General features: G+C 42.3%; 1 protein-coding gene across 3 annotated transcripts in view; it reads left to right on the top strand.

Moving 5' to 3' along the window:
* NEXMIF (neurite extension and migration factor) overlaps nucleotides 1-26,378 on the top strand; it is a 731,538-nt gene that overhangs the window by 277,634 nt on the left and 427,526 nt on the right. Inside the window, exon 2 of one of the 3 annotated variants that reach the window (XM_063937180.1) lies at nucleotides 10,312-10,362. The exons of the other annotated variants lie outside the window; for them this stretch is intronic. The gene's annotated coding sequence lies outside the window, so the exon portion shown is untranslated. The remainder of the gene's footprint in view (nucleotides 1-10,311; nucleotides 10,363-26,378) is intronic. 3 annotated transcript variants of the gene reach the window in all.

Here is a 26,378-nt window from a genome sequence, read left to right on the forward strand (position 1 = left end):
CAGCACTAAAATGTCTAGTTATGGCACTGGTTATGGTTATAGTGAGACAGATATGTTGAGCCTATCAGTATAGTGCTGATATCTAGTGATGATACCAAGAACAATTGAATTCCACAGCCAAGAGAGCCACCCAGTTTTCTAGGATTCCCAAAATAGAAGTCCTTCAAACTATGATTACCATGAACAATCTGAGTTAGTCAGGAACATCCTTCTGGACATATCATTTCCAAAACGAGAATGCAAAGTTTCAAGGACTTCCTACTTCAATTGTCAACTAGGACATATTGGCAAAAGTGGCTGCAGCTGCTAAAAATTCTACAATAATTCTACAGATCTACAGTAATTAGATAGACAGTCATTAGGTTGTGATAATGTCGATTATCTTATAGGAAAGAAAGCTATACCTTATACACACTTAGAATACACTTTACCATGGAGCCGCTGCGGCCGCTAAACTTAGTACACACGCTACGTACTTTATACACTGTTTGCGTACGGAGTCCCGTATCACTGTACGGACTTAGCATACAGACGCCGCGCTGGGGGTACAAAGTACACACAGCGCGCACACACCCAGAGATACACTTTAAACCTTCACAGTAATGCAATGCAATGATACAACACTTTAAACCTTAGCAGGGCAATGAAGACACGACACCAATTGTGATTTAACCGCTGGGTTCCGACACCACAGTGGATTATTGCTGAAAGGTGGTTACAATACAAATAATACAATACAATATAACAGAGTAAATGGCTACAGTCAATGTTACATACGTGAGTAGATTCGCTTGCGCTTCCCAGCCCGGTCCTCGGTCATCAAATAGATAACTTTGTGAGTCTTGTGATTTACCAGGCCAGAAGCAGGCTCTCTTTATACACTTCTTCCAAAAGCAATACAATAGATACTGTAATCCCTTTGTCCATTGGACACAGGAATGCACTTTTACAGTACAGGAGAGGTCATAGGACGGTTTGAATAGGTGGGCGATGTCTTTCCCAACTGCTCTTGTGGGTGGTCTCCTCTGGATTCCCGCCGCATACATAATGTACAGTAAATACAGTTTATATCTATATTCTGCTTCTGCACATAACTATCCGCAGGAACATGCGATCTTCCTCAAACTAACACCGGAATGTTACCCTTAAAATACCCTACAGCTGGATACCAAACACCACCTTATGACCTTGTTCTGTCCCCTCCTATTCTGTAAAGGTGAATCCTTTTGTTCTGAAACCATTTAAACTGTTGTTTATTTCATATGTGGTGCAGGGGGACTATGTGTACATTGTGCACTATTTGGATTAAATATGTAATGTGTTTTGATAGCTCTCCATGCGTTCACAAACTCTACCGTAAATACCCATACCACGCGCTGATGCGCACGACCGCGGGAGCGACCATACGCAAATTGCGGATATGTGCACGCACGGCAGAACAAGTACACGTGCAGAGGCCATCTGTGTGTGGTTTGTACGTGATGTGTGTATTGCAATATTTTTCGACTTTGACAGTCCACCCTTTGGCAGTCACCAATAACTGCCACTATCTAATCACTAAACAGAAAAATATCTACACAATATCTACAGAAGTTTGGATAGTCGGGAGAGAGGGGTAGGTAGGAAATGTATGACCTAGTGGGATAGTAAAAATCATGTATGTATGAATCCGTGTCTGAGGGGCATGTATCATCGTGCCGTATATGTTCTAAATAAGCTTCGAGGTATTGCGAAGTATACATTAAATCCTTCTCATCCCGTACTAAGGGTCTGTAAATGGGCCAACAAACACTACCGAGCTCTTGTCGGATTGTTCCAACAAATGGGGTGCACATTTAGTTGATGATACATGGAGGGGGAACATATGTGAGTGCTAGTATATGTGGATATCACCTGTCGACTATGTGTGTCATTAACTGAAGGTTGTAGAGATGAAGGTAACACACATATCTAAAATACATTCACATAAACATTTACATAAACATTCTTGGGTAGGGCTGATGTCTTTTCCGGATGGATGTATCTGGGCAAAGGGGGAGACAAAAGAAAAACAGGTGAACGAAACAGGCCATGAAATTCATTTGCAATCCTTATCATATCACTGTCTCTATGGAAGGGTCATGAATTAAATCTGCTGCTATAACAGTACCCTGGCTCCTGAGACTCATCAACTTTGTGCCGTACTTGCGCCGCATCAGAATTCGAACACACCTAAATATCAAACCAATAATTATGACGACTCCCAGGATACAAAGGAGAAACTTCCCTACACTCATAATAACATTTTGAGCCCACTCTCCTAAACCTGAGAACCAATTTCGTGGGTTCAACCATGAGACCCAGCCGGTCAGTTCATTACTCACAGTCGCCAAGGTAAGGCTGTGTTTCCTCCTGAACTCCCACTTCAACTGTAAGATATCGTCCATCTTTTGATCGATAATCTCCGTTGGGTCATCAGTGCTGTTTGTAATAAACGTACAGCACTTCACCCCATATTGAGTTGCCAGAGTAACACAGTACCCACCTGTCACGGCTGTGATATAATTCAGGACCATCCTGTGCTGAATCAGTTCCTTCTTGTAAGCTTGTAACTCCCTTCCCGTATACCTGAAGGTGTCGTCATACATCTCAGTGATATTATCTATCAAGTTCGCTAGCGCATGGATATACCTATAATTTATAATTCCTCTGGCAGTACGGGTGATGTCTAATGCGAGAAGGAATTGAATCCCGGTGGATTCGTGGATCAAATCAGAGGCTGCGTGCTCTGTCCTATCTATGAGGTGTCTCTTGACGATGTGTTCATAGTGAGTATGAGTATAAGGAGCCTGAGCACTGCGGTGAACGTCTTTCATCTTATCATGGGTTATGGTCATGACCTCTGGCAGTACTCTCCCAATATAACACAATCCCTCTGAGCTCGGGGCAAGCCACTTGTACGCCTTCCTCCCACATATGAAATAGGCATCATCTGGGAGAACATAGGGGACAAAATATAACATCACCATATTACAAACTTTCCAAGTAAAGAAACCCATCCCCAGGTCTCCCGTCTGCTCAGTACAAGTATCGGGCTGGATGATATGAGCACAATACCCTGGCAATACTTTTCCAACCCACATGGTCTTGCTTCCACGAGTATACCTATACCGAAAATACCTCCCACTGTTGGCTATTTGGCGTACAAGTTCAGAGGCTATGGGTATCCTATCAGCTCTGTGTGAAAAGGTCATTGTCTGGTTATTCCACGTCACTTCCCAATTTCCCGGTTTTCGGTAATTGGAAACATTAAAACATAATAAGGATCTAGCTACATGATACTGGTGGAGCTTCAAACTAGGGGGCCTAGAAATATTGAATTTCTTGTCCACCGGTCTCCCACCCCGTAATTCGAGTACCTCATCTATTGCTAAAGGGTATGGCACTAATCCTGACTTGCTCTGATCTTGAGGTACCTGTGAGCACACCCAGCATTCTGTCTTGGTCTAAGACCTTACCCACCAGTAAGTGGTAATCACTCAACGGATGACGGTCCATGTCGATACTAAGGTTGGACTGACATCTCTGGATGCACCCATTCTCACCTATATTCTCATAATTCCTACAAATACAATATTCATCAGACAATAACCCCTCACAGTGCCTCCGAACTCCCTGACTACCAGAGTGCTTACTGATGCCAGCCTTTACTAAAGTGATGTGCTGATCCTGAGATCCTACAAATTCATACTTGCCATCAGAACCCATTCCAGATCCCTGCTCGACCTCTCTGGGACCCTCACAAAAACAAACTGTCCTTATCAAAACCAGAGTTACTAATAGAACCCGAAAGTCTCTTGTGATCGATCCATTTCGTTTAGGGAAAGGAGGAAAATAAGAAGGGGAAAAGACAGGAAAATGCAGGGGGAGGTGAAGAGAAAAAAAATTGATACTACAACCGTTCTAGATCTGTGCTCGAATGCCCTTCAACAGTCCTGCCTCTCAACCTTCCCGGAACAGACACTCCAGTGATACGAGATTCTCTATGCTCTGCTCTTTGTCACGAGTTCTCTCCGGGTCAGCGGCCTTTCTGTAGGGAACATAAATCTTGTATTTCAATGTGTTTAACTGTTGTGTATTATCAGTAGTGTGAAGTAAACCATCTGTGGAAAGTGAAAAGAGAAAGGAAATATTAAAAAGAAAAATTTTTCAGATTTGCGTTCACCATCAGGCTTTCACGCCATCATGCATATCGGTGTCTGTGCACAGTCTCCCTTCACCAGTATTCTCATTCTCCACCCTTTGTGCATGACCAGGCACACTGTGTTAATACTGGTGTCCCTATGCTGGTGAGATATACTGGATTTGGGCAGAACTCTGAAAGACCGAATAGGCCTGTGGCGTCTGAACTGTAACCCTGTCGGTGGACGTAAGAGATGAAGAGGAAACTTTGAAGACAAATCACATAGAGTTTAGTAACAGATAAGTTGGTAGAGGCAAAGAAGATTTTACAAAGTTTGACATCTGGATTGGGCACTAAGGGGAATGATTCTCTACTCGGTCTGCTCCCCCCCAAAAAATATATATATATATATATGTGTGTTATATCTCTACTGGGACTATCCCAGCCATCAATCCAGTGTCCTGTCCATTCTAAATTCATAGGAAACCCGGTATCTTTGAGATAATTTCCTCTACCTGTGATGGACATGTATCTAGAACAACGAAATGCAACCTTAGTCTTCGTGGGTATCCAACATAATTCATACTTCCTGGGCGGGAGCACGCTATATGTATACCATCTCTAACAAAACTTCTGCTAAATTAATTAGAGGTCACTTCTGCTAGAGAAAGAAGCAGAAGTTTAGAGACCTCCTCCTAACCCCAGTAAGTTCTGTCAAAAGGGTAAAGTTGCATTTATTCCATTCTTCCCATTAACCGAATCTGTGTTTTCTATATGGCTCGTGACTCCTTACTATATGTCCCTTGATCCCGTCTATGTGTTTAATAACGTGGCTTGTTTTCTCTGTCTAGGGGGTCTATATTGGCTATGTGCTCTACTACTCTTGCAATCTCTAGCAAAATGTTCTTTATTTTTATTTTTTTACAAATGTAACAATTTCTCGGTCTTTTCTTACCACCAGGGTTTTTGGGGTTTAGGCTGATGAGACTCTGGTGTAAGAGCCTGTATACTTTCAATCCCCAGCCTCGCCTCCTGCAGTTTTCTACGCCTAGCAATATTCTTATGGTGTTCAATTGCGCACTCTCTACGACAAGCTACTGTGGCCCATCTCCAATCAGGGAAAAAAAAATGTTTGTACCCTGTCCCTTACTGTCTGATTGAGTCCGTCCATTAATACAGAAACAGCTACCTTCCTGTAATTCGTTCCCTGTATCTGATACCCCCATGTATCTATTTATTATTTGCAGGTCCTGATGGAAGTATTCAGATGTCATTTCATTTTCCCTCTGTTTTATGGAGAACATTTTTTTTTTCTCCACTTAACAGTTGTGGGGAAATACAACTCTAGTTGCATGTTAATTTGCTCTAAGTTCTCCTGATTGTGTTTTGTCAGTCATAAGACTATCCAACTCTAATCTACAATCAGTGATACATTTTTGGGTGTCAATATTAGGAGGTAGGCACGCTTTAAAAAATATCCGCCAGTGTTTGTTTGTCGGTTCATACGCATTACCCAGATCTCTGAAAAATTTCTGACATCTGGCTAAATGCTTCCGAGGGTCGGGGAATTCTGAAATGATTGATCGCAGCTCATCTCTGGGCCACGGGCAATACATTGCATTATTCCTGGTGAGGATTATTCCCTGACTATCGGTTCCCCCATTGGGGGTTACTATTTCCAAGACAGGGTGTAATCCTACCATTCCGTTCCTAATCTGTTTACTGTGAGGTGTTGTTGTCTCTTTGCAGTGAACTGTCTCACACTTACCGGTAGCTGTGACCTCACCAGTTCTTTCATTGGGGAATATTGTTACTGCTCTATCTGGTTGAACAGGCCCCACCTGAGTTTCCTGCAGCGAGGTGACTGCTTGGAGGAGAGCTGCGATTTGGCTGGATATATTTGTTATTAAAAAAAAGATATAGATTCAATATATATATTACAAAGTACAGTATACCTATAGTTACAACTCATACAGTAAGCAGTTAAAACATGCAGTTACATACAATTACAGTTACAGGCCAGCGATACAATTACTATTCCCTCCATTGCATCTTATGTCTCTCTCTCTCTGTAAATAAATACAGGAACTGATCTGCCAGCAAGTCCATCATCCTCTTGTGACCTATAACCTTGAAAAGACTTAAAAAAAAAAAAACAGGATACATCTTGCAAAAAAAAAATAATTAGGGTTAATACATTGTTTTTACATACTACTATATTTTACGGATATACCATTGACTGTAGTCATCTTCTCCCTCGCAATATACGGTAGTGGTGGTGCGGTCGCCATTTTTCTCCCGCTAGGTTTGGAACCTGCTGCACGAGCTAATGCCCTTTGCATATCCCCCTCTTGCTGCCATAATTTTAAACAATCATTATGTCTAATCCTTTGTTTCCTGGATTTAATCAGACATATCTTTAACCTTAAGTTCTGTAATACCTCTGGTTCAAAGCTGCCCACCCTAGGGAATGGTTCCCTATCATTGTTAGTCATACACATCCACTCATTGCATAAAACTTCTGTGTGTGAACCATATTTTTCACACATGATAAACCTTGCTGAGCCTTTTGGCCACAATTCTGCCTGAACCATGTCTAAACATCTCTTACTTGAGCAACTGGCTCCCATATTTGTGGGTCTCTTCTAATATCTTTAAAAAATTCCCACAAACACCAAAATACTCAATATAAGTAGACGGTGGAAGTATACTTGAGCGCCTTCCACTCGCTCTCACCCACGCTGGCCAATACAACGATACACTGTTGATAGCGGATCGCAATGTACCCAACTTAGGGCTCCTATCAGACCTTACACCGTAATTTCTTTCGGTGGAAGTTCTGTTTGGAATATTTTCCTGAGAGAGGCAGTGAAATATCCTTTTCGGTATCTTTCAACTGGAATTGTTTGTAGGGTGAAAAACAGAGAAATTAGATAACCATCTTTCACCCTTTCCAGTGAAGCCCACCAGGGAGATTGATTTCCCGAAGTTATCAAAGAAAAACCCCTTTGTCTATACAATCACGTCTGCGTATGCTCTTCCACAGCGCATATGACACAATAATATCACGTTGCTCTGTGCTGAACAAACGGACATGTGATGCAATAGCACAGCCTATAGATACTAGTTATCTATATGCCCTACGATTGCTGTAGACCACCTAGCTTAGACCACCTAGACCTCTAAGAGTTGTATGGGACACCACTCAGTCCACTAAGACCACCTAGTTAATAACGCAGGGTTGCGAACCCTACGCCACCGGGCCTCTACTAACCCAGTGTGTCCACTTAGACCACCTAGACCACTTAGACCACTTAGTTCTTGGGTTCAGTATCCACATACTCCTGCATTTGCTCACTCAAATACATGTTATTTTTCTTTTCTGTACAGAAAATTAGGATTCATTCAAGTTGGCAGCTTTACCCCCAGAGGCAATTTAAAAAAAAATTATTTATACTAAATTTTGTTTTTATATTAAATTTCTTTAGAAACCGGGTAGTTTGGTGCTATTGTAGCGTAGCTACTGTCCCGCCTTTAAACTAAATGAACTATTATGTAATCTGTACTTAGCGACCGTATTTCTTACGCAATTTGCGTAAGCACGCGATCGTGCGTGTCTTCTTACGCTGCGTACGCAGTCTCGTACTTTGTCCGAGACACGTGTACAAAACCGTACGTCCGCAATTAAACAAATTCCACAACTTCTATAAATGTGAGCAATACCAACTATAATTGCTCACTTAACACAACACACAGTTTCTTTCTGTATAAACCTTTATAACTAGGCCAGGCTGCGTGTGTGTCTTACACTTACTTCCTTAACATTTATTTTAGTTTTAACTATATAGCAACAAATATCTCCGGTTTCACACAAGTTTAAATGAATCTAGCAATCTGAATGTTATGGCAACACTGTGAGAGAGTATGCAAAGAGTATGGGTTCTGTGTACGCTTTTGGCGCCAAAAGAAATTTCACAGATTTTAAATAGCTTTTTTCCTGTTTACCTTACGAGTTCTACCAGCATCTCTCCAAACCATACAGAGCAGACGCCATCTAATCAGTAATTAAGTAGGGTTTTCAGTGCATCCATCGACCAAGAAAAGGATACGTTGGATAATTTCCCACCCTTTGCTGATAGATTACATCTGCTGTGACCTGTTAGGTAGTGAGTATGTGGAAAACCGGAGAGCCCCCAATTGATAATGTCGATTATCTTATAGGAAAGAAAGCTATACCTTATACACACTTAGAATACACTTTACCATGGAGCCGCTGCGTCCCCTAAACTTAGTACACACACTACGTACTTTATACACTGTTTGCATACGGAGTCCCGTATCACTGTACGGACTTAGCGTACAGACGCCGCGCTGGGGGTACAAAGTACACACAGCGCGCACACACCCAGAGATACACTTTAAACCTTCACAGCAATGCAATGATACAACACTTTAAACCTAAGCAGGGCAATGAAGACACGACACCAATTGTGATTTAACCGCTGGGTTCCTACACCACAGTGGATTATTGCTGAAAGGGGGTTACAATACAAATAATACAATACAATATAACAGAGTAAATGGCTACAGTCAATGTTACATACGTGAGTAGATTCGCTTGCGCTTCCCGGCCCGGTCCTCGGTCATCAAATAGATAACTTTGTGAGTCTTGTGATTTACCAGGCCAGAAGCAGGCTCTCTTTATACACTTCTTCCAAAAGTAATACAATAGATACTGTAATCCCTTTGGACACAGGAATGCACTTTTACAGTACAGGAGAGGTCATAGGTCGGTTTGAATAGGTGGGCGATGTCTTTCCCAACTGCTCTTGTGGGTGGTCTCCTCTGGATTCCCGACGCATACATAATGTACAGTAAATACAGTTTATATCTATATTCTGCTTCTGCACATAACTATCCGCAGGAACATGCGATCTTCCTCAAACCAACACCGGAATGTTACCCTTAAAATACCCTACAGCTGGACACCACCTTATGACCTTGTTCTGTCCCCTCCTATTCTGTAAAGGCGAATCCCTTTGTTCTGAAACCATTTAAACTGTTGTTTATTTCATATGTGGTGCAGGGGGACTATGTGTACATTGTGCACTATTTGGATTAAATATGTAATGTGTTTTGATAGCTCTCCATGCGTTCACAAACTCTACCGTAAATACCCATACCACGCGCTGATGCGCACGACCGCGGGAGCGACCATACGCAAATTGCGGATATGTGCACGCACGGCAGAACAAGTACACGCGCAGAGGCCATCTGTGTGTGGTTTGTACGTGATGTGTGTACTGCAATATTTTTCAACTTTGACAGTTGACATGCATTAGGTCAACATGGTCAGAAGGTCGACATGAATAAGGTACACAGTAGAAAAGGTCCGCAGTTACAAAAGGTCAACAGGGTCAAAAGGTAAACATTACAATGGTCGACGCAGAAAAGGTCAACACAAGTTTTTTTCAGTTTCAATTATTGCAAACGTTTGTTTCGCTCGCCACGCTTCAGTCTTCGCTCTACTACTACTGCGCTCACCACGGGTTACTATTCCCAATCGTGAACCCCCCCAAAAAAAACTTGTCGACCATATGTGTGTCAACTACTATCGTGATGACAGTTTGAACCTGTCGACCCTTTGTACTTGTCGACCTTAAGCACTGTCTACCTTTTACCTGTTGACCTTGTTGACCTAATCCATGTTGACCATATGGTGTCGACATATCGACTGTCTATCTAGACAGTGAAGATCATCCGGATACCCCTTCCATGTCCATGTTGTTACCTCGTTTAGCCTAACTTTACCAAATGGATAATTTTCAGTATATATTGAGGCCAGAGTGAATTTTTTTGTTCTATTTTGTTATCTTTACCCTTCCCCAGGACATACGGTTGTCTGATGATGACCCCACCTATGTAATGACCTAGGGTTGCTGCTAGACTTGTAGTTGTGACAGCTGATTGGGTTTTTACTTCTATTATAATGAAATCTAATTTTTGATGTCCATCTTATCTGTGAAACTGATATCACTGTTCCTTGCTGTGTTATTTATATTTTTTATATATTGTAGGTGTTATGAACCACAGGTAGTGGTTCATTCCTGTTTTCCGTTTATGTATTTTATGTTATCGTTCTTTTGCAGGCCAGGATTTCCCTTCGCTCTGGTTTAGAAGACTCTCGTTTGCTGCCGGTGGTGAGTCTGTGTAATTGCAGCCTGTTTCCATGTGTTTGGCCTCACCTGTCTGTTAATTGCATCTTGTCAGTTTGGAGTCGTGCAACAGGGCAGCTGCACGACATGATTAATTAGGGCTCCCTGTTATATTCTGGCTCAGTGCAATACACAGACGCCGGTGATAGTTCTGAGCTAGTTCCTGTCCCGTTCCTGAACTCCTGTCTAGCAGTTTCTGTCTAGCTGCTTCCAGCCTTGATCCAGTGTCTGATCCAGTGTCTGATCCAGCTTCTTGCCTTGAAGCGTTCCTGCCCTGGAGTCCAGTGGCTTTGTCTATTCCTGATCCTGATTCGGTATCCTGTTCCTTGGTGTCCACTGCTCAGTCGTTGGAACTCTGCCTGTCCTCTGGTCCTGTGAGCCTGTGTCGGCTACATTGGGGGTTCCTGTCTGTTTGCCAGTATTTGTACCGGTTCCGTGAGTAGCGGCTTTGCCGCGTCCGTCGGCCAAGGCCGCTGTATTCTTTAGTTTCTAGTTACTGGTGTTTTTGCAGAGGGTTCTGCATATGCTGTCACCACTGGTACACAACAGTATTGTGTTGGCGTGTGGACAGCATTTTCCTTTGTTGTTGTTTATCCTGGCGGCTGTGCCGCACATACTTTATTTAAGTTCTGTAGCGCCCCTAACTCTGTATTTCTGTCTTTAGTTAGAGGTTCCCCTTGTCATCACCCCGTCTCGGTTCACGCCTTGTCTCACATTAAGACCTGGGGGCATCGGAGTTGGGCAGACCTAATCCGCCCTTCAAACGCGGCTGCCGTGGGCCCAAGAGACCATAGTCACGCAGGCGTGGGCTGGCAACGAGGGTGAGACAATGGAGTCAGGTTTCCTTAGGGGTTGCTGCTGAGCTCCGTATCTGTTGCAGCTTTACGTTCCTGTACTTGGGGCTCATCCGCCCAGTTCCAGGAGTACCAAGTACAGTGAACGTAACAGTAGGTGCCATTTACTGTCTTTTTTATTATACTGTGGTGATGTGACATTTCTGTTTCTTGTTTATACCTTTCAATAACAATAGAACAATATATAGAACATATGGTGGCCTTGATTCTAGCTGGAAAACAATTTTTGGGCTAATTTTAGAAAACAGGCATGACAGACATTAGAGTACCAGTCCGGCAGCAGGTGCATGTGACACTTTTCCCAACTGGCCTGGAGTCCGGAGAGTTCAGTGTTAATGAAAATGTCAGGCCTGCTCTGCGACGGTGAGGCAAATTCAGCACTAACTTAAGCTGGGTACACACTTGTTCTATCCCAGCTGAATTGGGTAAAACACTCCTGATCAGCCGGGCAGCAGTGGAGGGGGGCAGGGGGTAGTGGTTCCACTATGGGGATTGGGAGGTCGCTTGTGCAGCACATAAGATGTGATCTCCCGAGCCAGACCGTTGCAGGAGCATTATAAGCCATTTATCGAAGTACACTCCTGCAACATTATAGAGTACACACATATACAATCAACCCAATAACAGGATAATGGTCCGACATTTGTATAGGTGTGTACCCAGGTTTAGTATTAATAAGAATGGTCCACATCCATAAGGAAAACCAGGGCATGCAGGTGACAGTCAAAATAGAGAGTCACCATTTAAATATCTGTAATGTATGTAGTGTGTGCCATCTAGGGGGGCACACACTGTACCCATATTTAATTATTTACCTGCCCAGAGTCCCGTATTGGCGCTGCAGTTGCAGCAGAAAGCAGGTGGAGTGACAGCCATTTTCCTAGTGATTATCACATGTGCAGTAGAGATTAATCATCGGAAGCATGGAGGGTGCTATGTTTCTAGAGTCCGGCACATGCGCAGTAGACTCTGGTGATTTGGCATCCTCCTGCTCTCCCAGCTGATTGCTTACTGCCTAGCTACCTGCTTCTCTACGTCACTTCTTTGGTGACGTGCCGGGCATAGACACACACAGTATGTGCGGCGTGACACTATCACTAGCAAATCTCTCGGTGTAGCCGCATCTCAGTCTAGGTGAAGGGACGGTCAGTCACACAGTTCAGGCCCATCGCACATGGCCGCACAGGAGACCCTGTTACTGCCAGTGTGCTACAGGCGGAGGCTTCTCCCAGCCGAGCGTGGGATATGTAGGGGCAGAGTAGTGGGGTGACTGCAACTGGGACCCCCCCATTCCCAGGCCACAGCACTCCTGGCGAGTGCCCTGTCAGCCCACCACTGATCCATTGGCATGTCAAAGTATGGCAGGTTGTGGTGCTGTAAGCGCACCTTACAGTGGCTTGCATGTGCACAAGTCACTGAGAAATTAGCTGTATTTCCCCCTGGTCTGAGAATGTGCATGAGTTGTGAGCTAAACCCCATGACTTTTTAAAAAATCAACACTGATCACTTTATAGAGGGTCAACAGGCTTCAACCTACAAAATCGTAGCTCAGATTAGAATATTTCATTTCTTAACATGATAAACAGGGTTGGTAAAGTAAAGGCTGTAAAGCGCACATCTGACATTTTTTGGGCACTTGCAAAATGAATGCTCAGTTTTTAACATATGAAGGAGTTTTAGAACTGAAAGAAATTTTTTTTTTAGGGGGTGGGGGGGAATTTAATCAAAGTTCGGTGAGAGATAAAGTAGAGAGAGGTAAAGCACCAAACAGTTGGCTTCTGCCATTTTAAAGGTTGCGTTTGGAAAATGTAAATTAGGAGCTGATTAGTTGGTACAGTATCTCTCTCCAAGTTTTGATAAATAGCCCCTATTACTACTATATAAATGTACTTTTCCATTTTCCTAACATGTCTTCATCTCCACGGACAAATCCACATATTGACTGATTCATGTGACCCATTGTATTTTATATCACACATCCAGCACTGCACTACTGTACTGTAGGTAATATTCTACCTACGGCGCCATCTAAGAACTAGTATAATAAATGAGTATGCACAGTTAGAGGTGACTGATTTCTCTCTAAGTGTATTTTATATGAATTAGCTCTGCCTGTTAATCATCACGCGTTGAAAAAGCATGTGTTTTTATTCCTAATGAAGGAATAATTGCATGGAAGTGGCTAGTAATCAGACTTTTACACATTTATTCTTTATGAAATAGAAAGCACAGCTGCATAGAAAAATGTTTTTATGTCTCACCTATCATTAACCCCACTGAAGCCAGAGGGGCTCAGAATGCAATTTGTGGTAGGCTGTTCTCCATCTGAGAAAGCTTTCTATGGTGGAAGGTAAAGGCATAGCTGTTCGTTATATTTCAGCTTCGCATAATTGGAAATCAGCTTTTCAGCCTTTTGGGAAAGTGGTGTTGGGGTGGATCAAAGTGCGATTTTTTCCAAATGGCTTCTAAAATCTGTCTTTTCGTGTTTCAAACCATGCTATTTATCAAATTAGGAAATGCTCACCTAGCCAAGCTGGCAGATCTGCAATGCCAATTTTGTGACCTGAGATCCATACAAACTGTGTAATGTAATAGGTGGTGGTTTTCAAAACTGTACAATGAAATACACATTTTTTTAGACATGCATCCCACTGAGAATGTATAGAGTTTAAGTATTATGCTTGTGAAATGGTGTCTGGCCTTCATTTGATCTCTGAAATGTGGCCTCAAAGCTGCAAAGTAACTCGTGGACATCCTGTAAATCATACAACACACATGACTTTAAATGTAGTGTACAGATGAATTCAGAGCACAGATGTGATCGTTATCATCATCAACATAACGTATACCAGGATAGTTTGCTAAAAGGTATATATTGGTTAAAGACATGTGTATGTCAAAACTAGATACACTCCTAGACTGTTTTTGCATGATGTTTGATTTGCAGACCAGCGGTTTCTATAAACTGCATGTAGATCTAACCTGTATGGGGTTTGTATGTTTTAAAATAATTATACATTGGATCCAATTCTATGCAAACCGCAGATTAATTCATAAGGGATATGGTCGTTAGGTTGACACAGCTTAGGTCGACAGTCATTAGGTCGACCACTGAAGGTCGACATGCATTAGGTCGACATGGTCAATGGGTCTACATGGTCATTAGGTCGACATGTACTAGGTCAAAAGGTCGACATGAGTTTTTCACATTTTTTTTCTATACTTGACGATCCACGTGGACTACGAGCCATGCGAGGGGACACGGTGTACTAATTGGGGTTCCCCGTCACTTTACGAAGAAAACTACACCAAAAACAGTCCAAAAACTCATGCCGACCTTTTCACCTGTCGACCTAGTACATTTCGACCTAATTCCCATGTCGACCTAATGCCCATGTTGACCTTCAGTGGTCGACCTAATGACTGTCGACCTAAGTTGAGTCGACCCAACGACCCATACCCATTCATAATGTGGTTTGTGTTTAAAACATTTTAAACTCATATAATAATCTACACTTTCAAACATCCTTCTCCTCGAACTATAAAAGTAATCTGTATGGTATAGATGTGTTTTCCGATAAGACAACTAAGACAAATTGCATTAGAAACTTGAATTAAATAATCATTTGGTGTCCCAGAAGCTAACAAACAACTGTCAAGGCTTAAGTTCCGTAAAGTAGTGGGGGGAACCGTGGTCATTTACATCTAGTTAGCACTGGTAACAGAACAACTTCTTCATATTAGTCTCCAAACTCGTTGCTAAGGTTAAACGGTGATATCCACTACTATCACATTCATTAACTCATTACATAGGCAAAAAATGTAAATTAGCACTTCACAACCTCTGACAAAGAGAAATTGCGGTTCAAAATTGACCTTCCAGCTAGTGTTAATATATAGCTCACACAATTTAATATTTACAGTTCATTAAGACATATTTCATGTCAAATACCTCGACAACCTCTCAACTAAAGAAGTGCACCGTATTAGAGTATTATCACCACTGCACAGTTATGCATTAGCAATACAGTCATATTATTTACTTATAATATTAATAATTATAATATAATCTTTTTGAGTGGTAATTAACACTATATTGTGTGAATAATCATCAGATTTCTTAAATAGCATTCAGCAGAGCTTACAGACTTCTCCAATGTCACACACTATTAACACAACACAGGATTTCAGTGATTCCACTAATTGCTAGATAAAACCTAGTGGTCATTCTGCAACACAGGAAAGAGTGATAAGTGCAACGTGTGACATACCTGCCCCACCTTTCGAGACTAAGGTCCAGCTAGAGGTAAATAATGTAAGCAAATGTCAGGGTGGTAGAACCAGGGCCGAAACTAGGGGGGGGCTAGGGGGGCAGGCGACCTGGGCGCCGGATTGGAGGGGGCGCCGAGACCCCCTAACACCCTCTCCCTATTCTTTGTACTTTGAAACCCCGCCCCCCCCGAGCTGGGCACTCGGGAGGAGGGAGAAGGGGGAGCCGCGCAGACGAGGAGGGAGAGGCGGCTGAAGAGCGGCGAGAACCGCTTCAAATGTAAGTCAGCCCCTCTCCCTCCCTCTCTCTCTCTCTCCCTCCCTCTCCCCACCACCTGCCGGAATGTGTAAAATGGGGACCTGTCTGCCGCAATGTGTAAAATGGGGACACTTTTTCCTGCCGCAATGTGTAAAATGGGACCACTTGCCTGTCGTACTGTGTAAAATGGGGACACGTGTCTGCCGCAATGTGTAAAATGGGGACACTTGCCAGCGTACTGTGTAAAATGGGGACACGTGCCTGCCGCAATGTGTAAAATGGGGACACTTTTTCCTGCCGCAATGTGTAAAATGGGGACACCTGTCTGCCGCAATGTGTAAAATGGGGTCACCTGTCTGCCGCAATGTGTAAAATGGGGACACTTGCCTGTCGTACTGTGTAAAATGGGGACACTTTTTCCTGGATATGAAATTTATGTTAGAAAAAGCAATTTTTCAGGTAAAAAAGTTCTGAAAGAGATATATATATATATATATATATATATATATATATAATATTTTTATTCATTTATTTTAAAATGTTTATTTTTTTATTTATTTATTGTAAAAAAAAAATCTTTTTTTTTTTTTTGGGGGGGGTGGGGGGGTGTCAAATGACTACCTTGCCCCGGGTGACAAAAATCCTAGTTTCGGCCCTGGTAGAACGTATCTTATGTTGTGGAAAATACAGAAAATGACAGAGAATAGAAATAACCTTTATAATTTTGATTTATGGTAGAATCACTTTACAGTTTTATACCAGATTATTTTATTTTTTTTGCAATATATGTTTATTGTTTTCAAAGTTGGATACAGAATACGCCAAATACAGTACATCTAAATATGAAATAAAGGCCACATACAACATAAGCAAATTTCAGATACACAATCGTAATAAAACAACAAAATTCTGAAAAATCCAGTACAAACTAAGCAATGGGAACAATTGGAACTCCAGTAATGCATAGGACAACACACAAATGGAGGGGGAGGGGAGAAAAGGTGAGGAAAGGAGGGAGTTGTCTGCCTAGCAATTCTAATATTTAGAAAGAGGAGGGCAGATAGCTCCAGAAGCAACTAAACTCGCCCTAACGGAGGGAGATACCAAGGCTCAACCAGCATTTGTAGAGGAAAACCTTGAGGTTTTGAATTCCATCCATGGGTACCAAATGGAAAGAGAACTCCTGCTTCCTCTCTGCCTCCATACAGAAGTCCTCCATAGACATGTATTTATCTATTCTGGCGAACCAGTCTTTGAGTGTGTGTTGGAGAAAGAAGACTGCCAATGTACAGGGATCACAGCTTTCACAGCACTATTAAGGACTTTATGTAGGTTGCCCAGAGGACCAGAGTATATACATCTGAGATACTTAAGTAAATGTGCTGTATGTGCTGTATGTACTGTATGACTCTATTAGGTAGCAACAAGAATCGCAGCAGTAGTGATCACACCAGGGTTTCTGAGAGACATGCTGCAACCTAAATATGTTGTGTGGGCTTTGTCTTGTCCCTCCTCTCTGTGGCCGCGAAAGCACAGGATGTCCTGTTTATCAGACTTGACAGACCTTCTCTGCAGAATTCAGAATTATTAAGTGTCCGATATCTACTAAGCAGGCTATGCTAGTGCCACTGTGTGTCTAAACTGGATAAAGACGATTGCCAGCGTCCAAGAGCATGTAGCTACCACACTATATATATATATCTGTGTATAGAAGTAGCTTACAGACTCACTAAGTTTTGCCTAATTGCTTATTTAATTGACTAATTGTTTTACAGCTTTTAAAAATAATATGCTCTTCATAGAGACTATATGGGCTATTCCACTGATGTCTATTGCTGATATTTCATTTTAGGGGTTTTGAAGAAGCGTTATGTCAGGACTAATCTTAAAAAATTACAATATGAAGATAAATGAGGATCAGCCAGTGGCATCACCATTTTAGAGGGGACACCATCCATAGTGACGCTACTGGGTTCAGCTTCCAGAATCACCTACAGTATACGAGTAGAATTAGGTGTACATGTTAAGAAAACATACGCTAAAATAAGGGTGAGATTTGTACAGCAATTATTCTTCACTAGAATCATTGACATGAAAGTGTGCACATGAAGTAAGTTCAATGGACCGTGGGAGCTTATAAAGCCATCATTTCTCAGTATCTAATCCTAGAAGCAGTGGCTGTTTTTGGTGCATACAAACTGCAGAATGGTTAGTTAGCACTGTAACATATTAATTACCATTATACTTGAAGCATGATGGGCACCATTAATAATGTGCTTCCTCAGGCAGATATTTTATCTCTTGTAGAAGGCATCTTGCTTATTTATTTGTACAAAATTAGAATGTTCCTGTTTTAGTGTCATTTCATTTTCACCTTATCTAGTAGCTTGTTCCTATCTTGAAACTAATTAGTCTGCCATCATTAGTCTCAAGATCAGTAGAAGTCAGAAAGCTCATTCTCAAAACTATAGTTACCATGGAGGCATTAAATACATTTGCAAATGTGGGCTACTGTCAGATATGTTTAAACAATGTGTCAATTACCTACATCCAATCTATTAAATATGTTCTGTATCAGAATAACTATGTGAAAACATGTGCTGCATGCTATTTCTACCTACTCACAAGTATTGTGGCTGGAAAGGTGTGTCCTCTTCAAGATTATTACACTTTTTTATGGCCGTGCAGGCCTCGTTTTATGGAAAGGACCCATAGTAAGGCAGATATGCAGGCCGAGCTGCCCCTGCTTCATAATCTCAACTCTATTTCACGTCTTATACATAAACATATCCATGGTAGTTTTTAGAACTATTTTAACACATTGATTTATTTTATACATCTGGGGATGGATGAAGAGTTGGTTGCAAATTGAGAGTAATTAACACTGAAAGGGATTTTGCTTTGCATAGTTATCATCATCATCATCATTGTGCACAGAAGTATCCTCATGCATTATTGCTATAGTTGCACCAATCAGACCCTCCCAGCACTCCAGGTCCCATGTGACTCTGTTAGTGTTGCCATCTTTTTTGCATTTTTTTTTCCTGACACTGCATCTTAAAAGCAATGTAATGGGACTAGGATGCACCAGGAGACTGTGTTGATTTATCTGATATGCAACACTTCTGTATCTGTGTGTGACTGAGTATGAATCGGTTAACGAAGTCCTACTAGGGCGCGGCTACTGCTTTTTTCCATGCCAAGCTCTGTTGTGGCCTGTACTGTATACAGACTTAGTCGCACACAGATATACAAGGGTCACATATCAAATTAATCAGCACAGTCTCCTGGTGTGTGCTAGTTGCATCACATTGCGACTAAGATGCGCTTTAGGGTAAAAAGACGCTAGTCGCTAGCAAAGTCGCACAAAACCTGACAACTCACTCACGCCAGGTGTATCACGTCACATGACATTTGAGACTAGTTGTATGAGGACACATCTGTACACCTGCCTTGTATGGTGCCTCAAGGGTTCCTTAGTGCTGTGCATAGTGGCTCAAACATACAGAAAACATAGAAAATTGGGTAATTAGACAGGGCACTTATAGGCACGTTCACAGCTTTACAAATATTCATAATTACATAATTATAATCTATATATTACATAAATATGCAGAGATCACAGAAGGAGAACGAGCCCTGCTTGCATTCTAGAGAGGCTCTAATTGAGCATTGCTGGTGCATGTGTGAGTAACTGCAAGTCTGCATGCACTGCATAGGCTTCAACATGCGCCCAATGAACTTTGCCTACATGAAGATGCCGTTTCCATCCCCATTTCTGTCCTCAGTCCTGTCTTTTCAGTGGTAAGGTTTGACATTTGCACAATGCATATGTCTCTGTATAAATATAGAATGTTCTCTGCATCAGCCCCATGGTGTATTCATCAGCCCCATGGTGTATTCATCAGCCCCATGGTGTATTCATCAGCTCCATAGTGTGTATTCATCAGCCCATGGTGTATTCATTAGCCCTGTGATATAGTCCCATGGTGTATTCATCAGCCCCATGGTGTATTCATCAGCCCCATGGTGTATTCATCAGCCCCATGGTGTATTCATCAGCCCCATAGTGTGTATTCATCAGCCCCATAGTGTGTATTCACATCAACCCTCTGGTGTATCCATTAGCCCTGTGGTATAGTCCCATAGTGTATCCATCAGCCCCATTGCGTATTCATCAGCCCAATAGTGTATTCATCAGCCCCATGGTGTATTCATCAGCCCCAGAGTGTATCCATCAGCCCCATGGTGTTTTGGATGTGTTGGGAAATGGCGTCATGGAGCTTTGTAGTGACGGGCATAGGACCTGGCATACAGCTCCAGCAAGGGCTGTTGATGGGAGATAGGTGGGACAAATTAGAATCCAAGTTGTAGGGGGCCGCAAGGTGCTAAAATAGTCCTGGTATATGTTAAGATACCATGGGCTTCATTTAAGAAGCACTCGCTGAAGGGGTTATGTGCTCCAGTCTATATTTAATCAAGAGTAGTTAGCTTAACTTACTGCTGTGTGTGACTTATGGCGGCTGATGTGATCTATAGATGTTTTTATTGGTAAGGTACAAAAACTTTTAGCAAAGCCTTCCTGATTTTGGTGAGTCCCTGCCAGGTGGAGGTGCAATGTGCAGATGGCCATCGCTGATGCGCATTAGTGAACAACCCATTGCTGGCATCTGCTGGGAGCTGGTCAGAAGCCACCGCCAATGAGGAGTGCATTGCTGGAACTTGCCAGATAGATCAATAATGTTAAAACTTGCCAGCATATACAGAAGTATCATTGTGATACTAAACAAAATATGACACTAGCAGTTAGTATTGCACTATCGGTAATAATAGGAGCACTATAACTTTGTTGTTGTAAAAGGGAGAGGAGCATTGCCAAATATATATAAAACAGTTCTGAAATAATATCTTAAATGCCAGGGACAATGGATACAAATAAAAACTACTTATTGTAACCATAAATTATTTTGTACCATCATAAAAGCATACATGGGAGGATAAACTGTGTTATTGCCTAAGGTTTCAACAAACAATGCTTTATTTAGATGAGGTAAAAGACAAGAATGTGCAGCTGTTTTTTAGCATGTTTTTGGAAACAGTATAACAAGATGGTAAGTAGCAATTCTGGGGCTTTATCTCACAGGCAGTAAGGAAAACAAGTGCGTTGCAGCTGCCTTCCTTCGTTTCAAGCCAGCTCTACGTAGGCCTTGCCCCGGGCTAACAAATTGATAATATTCCACTGGCTGACAGGGCTATACCAGCGGGACCTCCAGAGATAGGACTTCCAGAAAAGGAAAGAGAAACATTGATTTTTATGAAACCATCCAAATGATAAAACCTGCTGACTGAAATGTGACAAGTGAGAAAGCCAAATGATCCAAAGAAAGTACTGTGATGTCAGAGCAAAATGCAGAATCCATCCATCTTCTGTGACATCAAATAAAAGTCTTCACGTTGACACGCGGGGAGACGTAATGCTTTATTGTCAGCCAGACATTCAGGATCATTATTCTGTTTCATTGCTGTAATTAAAACCAGTAATGAGAGATGTGATACGCACACAAAGACTAGTTCTGTAGACTATTATAGTGAAGAAGTCATACTAGTGAATTGTTGTCTTAAATCTATTTTAATTTCATTAATTATTACTCCTTGTTTATATAGTAACAACATATTATGCAACACTTTATAAGTCTTTATACTGTTCCATCAGTCCCTGCCCCATTTGAGCCTACACTGTAAATTCTCTACCATACAAACTCACTGGGGTTAATTTTGGTACAGGCGGATTGAACTAGCTGCAAGTGATTGGGCGGTTGGAGGAAACTCACAAACTCCATGTACGGAGAATTTACAAGCTCCAGTGCACTATATGAATAGAACGCATAATACCAGTGCTGTCATGCAGCACAGGGCCGTCTTTTCGTATGGGCTCAATGGGCACTTGCCCATGGGCCCCATGAGTACAAGAGCACTAGGCTTATAGCTGAGGGTCCCCTCTTTCCAATGGTACCAGATTTTTGAAAATCGGTCCAGGAGAATCAGAGATTTCCGATGTCAAAGCAGTGATCCCCATCCAAGCCTGTTAATTGCTCTTCCCAGCAAGATATCTCGGGTTCTTTCTGACTTAGAGTTTTTCTGAGGGTATACTCCAAAACCTGGGACTCTCCCCTTTCGATGGACACTGGCAGCTTGTCTGTATTATGCTTAGAACCAGAGATATCAGCCTTCCAGCAGCTGGTCCCTACTCCAGCTCCACACGCCTAATATGCAGTTTTATATTATCATCGGTGGATTGCTCTGGCTCCTGAACTCTGCTCTACAAGTCCCCAGTACCTCCTGAAAGGTGGGACTCTCTATTTTTTTTTTATCCCATTCAAAGCTAAGAAATCTATTTCCAGGAACTTGAGAGATCTGCAATCAAGCAAGTTGCCCTCCCACCAGAGAATGATGAATATTAAATCCAGTCCACTATCCACCCCTTCCATGCGTATTAAACATCATTTATAGATCTCCATCTCAAAAGGATGCATTTATATTAAGTATATTATTTGAGAATATTTGGGACCTTATTATTGTTTATGAGGTGTTAAAATCTATGGTAGCGCCACATGTCCTTTCTACTCGGTGTGAAAAATTTGTGTTCCTAAAATCTTGGTGGAGGATTTTCTGAAAGTTCATAGGCGGCTACTGTAATTAGCGCGGTTTTGGAATATAACTTTTGTCTTGGTTTCGTATTAAACATCCCCTACCATTCTGGAATTCATGTACCAGGGCCCCTTCATTCAGCACAATGCCCCCTTCTACAGTTTAGTGTTCTCCATCCTGCCCTATCTCCCACCACCTATGCAGTAAAGGAGTTAATTAGCAGAAATTACTGCTCCAGGTCGTACATGCTGAGCGGAAGATAGAACACCCCCTACCGCCCGCGGGACATCAGAGCTGCCGCTGATAGCACCCTCCACCCCCTATCGCTGGAGGATGGGTAGGGGCCCCAGTGCATTCCTGTGCACAGGGGCCTAAACTGCTGTTAAGACGGCCCTGATGCAGCAAAGCCAGTAATTGTGCCAACCATAGTAATTATTAATTCTCTGTTTTATGATACTTTACCTATGTAAATTCTTGGTCATCAATTGGAAGCTGCTGTATCTTTTGGCACATTATGCTTGCTGATCTCTAACATAATGCTTTATTTCCTGAAAAATCAGTAATTGAGGTCTATTTATCAGACAGTTCCGGAAAGTCCTATTTTCTATCCTCACTTGTAGCGGCAGTAGAAAATATTTTTCGGGGAAAACAAAGCCAGGGCAGCTGAGAGATGCTCAGCTCCATGGTAATATTGGCCAGTAGCAGTCAAAGCTCCCAGGTTACACAGGGGCTCTGCACCTGGGGGTCCGAGTGAGGAACAGTAATACCCCTTTCAGACCGGCAGCTATGAACACAGGTTATCGGCACATGAGTGCGCATAACCCGTTTTCATGTGTAGTCTGAAAGGTGCCAGGGGAAAAATACCCGGTATTTCAACCCTGGTAGCGAACAGGGTTGAACTCGTGTTCAACCTGGCTCGCTGTGTGTTGTGAACGAGAGTCAGGTCAATGCGACCTGTTTCCTATTCACTGTGTATGCACGGGCGGCGCTGGGAGCTCCCGTGTCAGGCGACCGGGTATGACCCGCCTCAGGCGGTGTGAAAGGGGTATAAATAGGAAGAATTCCTAGATGGTTCTTTTTGGCTGAATTTTGTGCTCTTTTCCCTTTATTAGATAGGCCTCTACATGTGTTTTTGTTTTTTTTGTATAACAAAAATCCCAACTGTCTTTTTCTTGGAACAAAATCTCCCCGTGCGACATTCCTTACGTATGGTCTTTCTTTTCTTAGTCCATTACATAAATGTTGGGTAAATCCCTCTAAGGAAAGCACTGTTTTGAAAAATCTTGATAATATAATTGCATATTTATTGAGGACATAATTTAAGTAATTATATATGTAAAAAAATTGTACACATATCTTTTCCTATTTTTTTTTTTAGCAAATTTCTGCTGTTATGTAATGTAGTAATACAAAATAAAGCATGATGCAAGATTGTTGAAAACAAATGTCTTCTGAAATGGCAATGAAACAGCTATGGGGTACGGCAGAGGGCAGCAGCACTATTGCTGCCCCAGTGGCACTTATTTCTGGCTTGTGGAGTACCCAGCATGCCCAGCTTGCTGCTGCCGCGCCCTATTCTATGACATCATTATGTCACATCTGCTGGCGGTGGCTGCGGTGCAAATTCCAATATTCTAGTCCACTTCATAAATTGATGTAAATGTCACAGACTATACTGTAGCAAGAGAATCAATACAAAATACACACTAGCTTAGATGAACCTGGCTGAAGGCTAAACTATTTTGGAGTAATATCTAGTAATATCAGAATCAGTTATCCTATAATCTGTAAGATAAACCTCCAAACCAACATGAACTGCATCCTAAAAATAAAAATAACTAATGGAACTGGAAAAACTAAAAATATGTCTTAGAAACACGTCTATGGTCCGTGGACTTACTATTCCTCTTCCAGCTACATTTGACAGAAGACTATAATCTATTCGATGAAAAGAGAGCTGCCCACTGATCTCTAATCATCCCCTCATTCCAAGCCCCCGTATGTATTTTTCTTTATAGCATGTCCTATGTGAAATGCTGAGTGTCTCTGTTCACATTTGCAGCAATCTCAAGCGAATGACGTGCAATGGAAATACCTGCTTGTGCGACAATTTTCCTCTCTTTTGGATAGAATTTTTGACACTTTACATGCAGGAAAATACAATAAACCTTTTATAAATAGAGGTATTAACCAATTATTTTGAAATATCTGATCTTTACTAATATTTGATTTCATAATCAATTAAGCATAAGATTAACTGATTGGGATACCAGCGTCGGAATAGTGACAGAACCGCATCCCCTTTGAACAACTTATGGGCTGAGTATTGGGTTTGACTGATGGCTGCAATCACAGCCTAATGCGCTTTTTGTATAGCTGAATTTTTCACTATAACTTGAAATGTACTTCATACTGATCAGATTCTGAATGGGTTTTCTGAATTTCTTGGCCTCGCTTAAGTGGCAATTTGGGGCTCATTTAGACTTATTTACCATAACATGCATGCTCTTGGAGTTGGTGACATCAGAAGAGAATTTTGCCCAGTACTGACCAGGCTGTGACTGGTATATGTCAGGGGAACCTCATGCTACATGGAAGCAGATTCTTTTGCAGATATCTTAATGCTCGTAGATGCAACTCCAATTACACACATTAGCCTTAGTTTTGCATTCATAATTTTTCTATAATGTTGGGGACGCTACCATAATTGAGGGGTGTAGTATGGTATGCCGGTGGCCGGGCTCCCGGCGGCCAGCATACTGGCGCTGGGATTCCAACCGCCGGCATACCGACAGCTGGGCGAGCGCAAATGAGCCCCTTGCGGGCTCGCTGTACTCGCCACGCTGCGGGCACGCTATTTATTCTCCCTCTAGGGGAGTCGTGGACCCCCAAGAGCAAGAAAGGTTGTCGGTATGCCGGGTGTCGGGATTCCGGCCCTGGTATACGGTGCGCCGGGATCCCAACAGCCGGCAAACTGAATACCATCCCTAAATGAGGCCTGCATGATGTGTACTGAATAGAGATCTTCATAAGGATCAATGGCACCTTCAAAATGAGGTTTGTATACTGTCATTCACACTTTGAATATAATTCAGAGAAACAAGAAGCTTTATACATGTGTCTACTTTTCCTTCAAGTATTACTTCTTTCATGCATATTTCAGGATGCATATTGTAAAATCCCAACTGTTGGTCCAGCAAATGTGACAGATCCTCAATAGTATGTTTAACAGTATGTATCAATGTATGTCCCGTGTCATGTGGAAGAATCAAATGGAAGCAGGTTCTGTTCCGAGAGTCTCTGATTGATATAGTCTAATAAAAGAAGTACTTGTTTTACTAGTACAGAGCTCCAAGGAATTCCCATCGGCTCAAGGATTTGCTTGTGACATTCTAATCGTAATATTAAAGTGGAGCCTTTACAATCCCTTGTGGAGCTGTTAATAACTGAGACACAGGGTATACTTGTGGTGGAAAAGTGTCAGTACCTTAAGCAAAAATGCATTTATATCAGAAATGCAGTACACTAAATAATTCATCTGTAAAATAGGAAACACGCCGGATACAACGGTAGCTCTTTCTGTCAAGGGTCTCAGTTAATTCATAGTAACACATTACCTGGTCGCTGCTACTGTATAAAGAATTTCTCTTTGATGATTTGGCACAAATAAATATTACTAGGTGATTCATTGCGCCCTACGGGCGCTCTTCACACCGTCGGAAGGGGCTACGCCCCCGTAATCCCTGCACGTAGTTGTGTGAGTGGGTAAATAGTGCACGACGAAAGTGCGTTTGATGGTGAAGTGGGCGTAGGCCCTTTAGTGGGTGTGAACAGTGGCTGCAGGGCATGATGTACAGAATGTAGCGGGTGCAGGGGTGACCGCGTATGGGGGAGGGTGTCTGTGGGTGGAGGAGGGGCGGATGCCGGGAGTGTGTGCGGATAGGAGAGGGTGGTGTGGGTGGGGGAGGAGC

The sequence above is a fragment of the Pseudophryne corroboree genome, chromosome 8 (assembly GCF_028390025.1).
Source record: "Pseudophryne corroboree isolate aPseCor3 chromosome 8, aPseCor3.hap2, whole genome shotgun sequence".
Lineage (NCBI taxonomy): Eukaryota > Metazoa > Chordata > Amphibia > Anura > Myobatrachidae > Pseudophryne > Pseudophryne corroboree.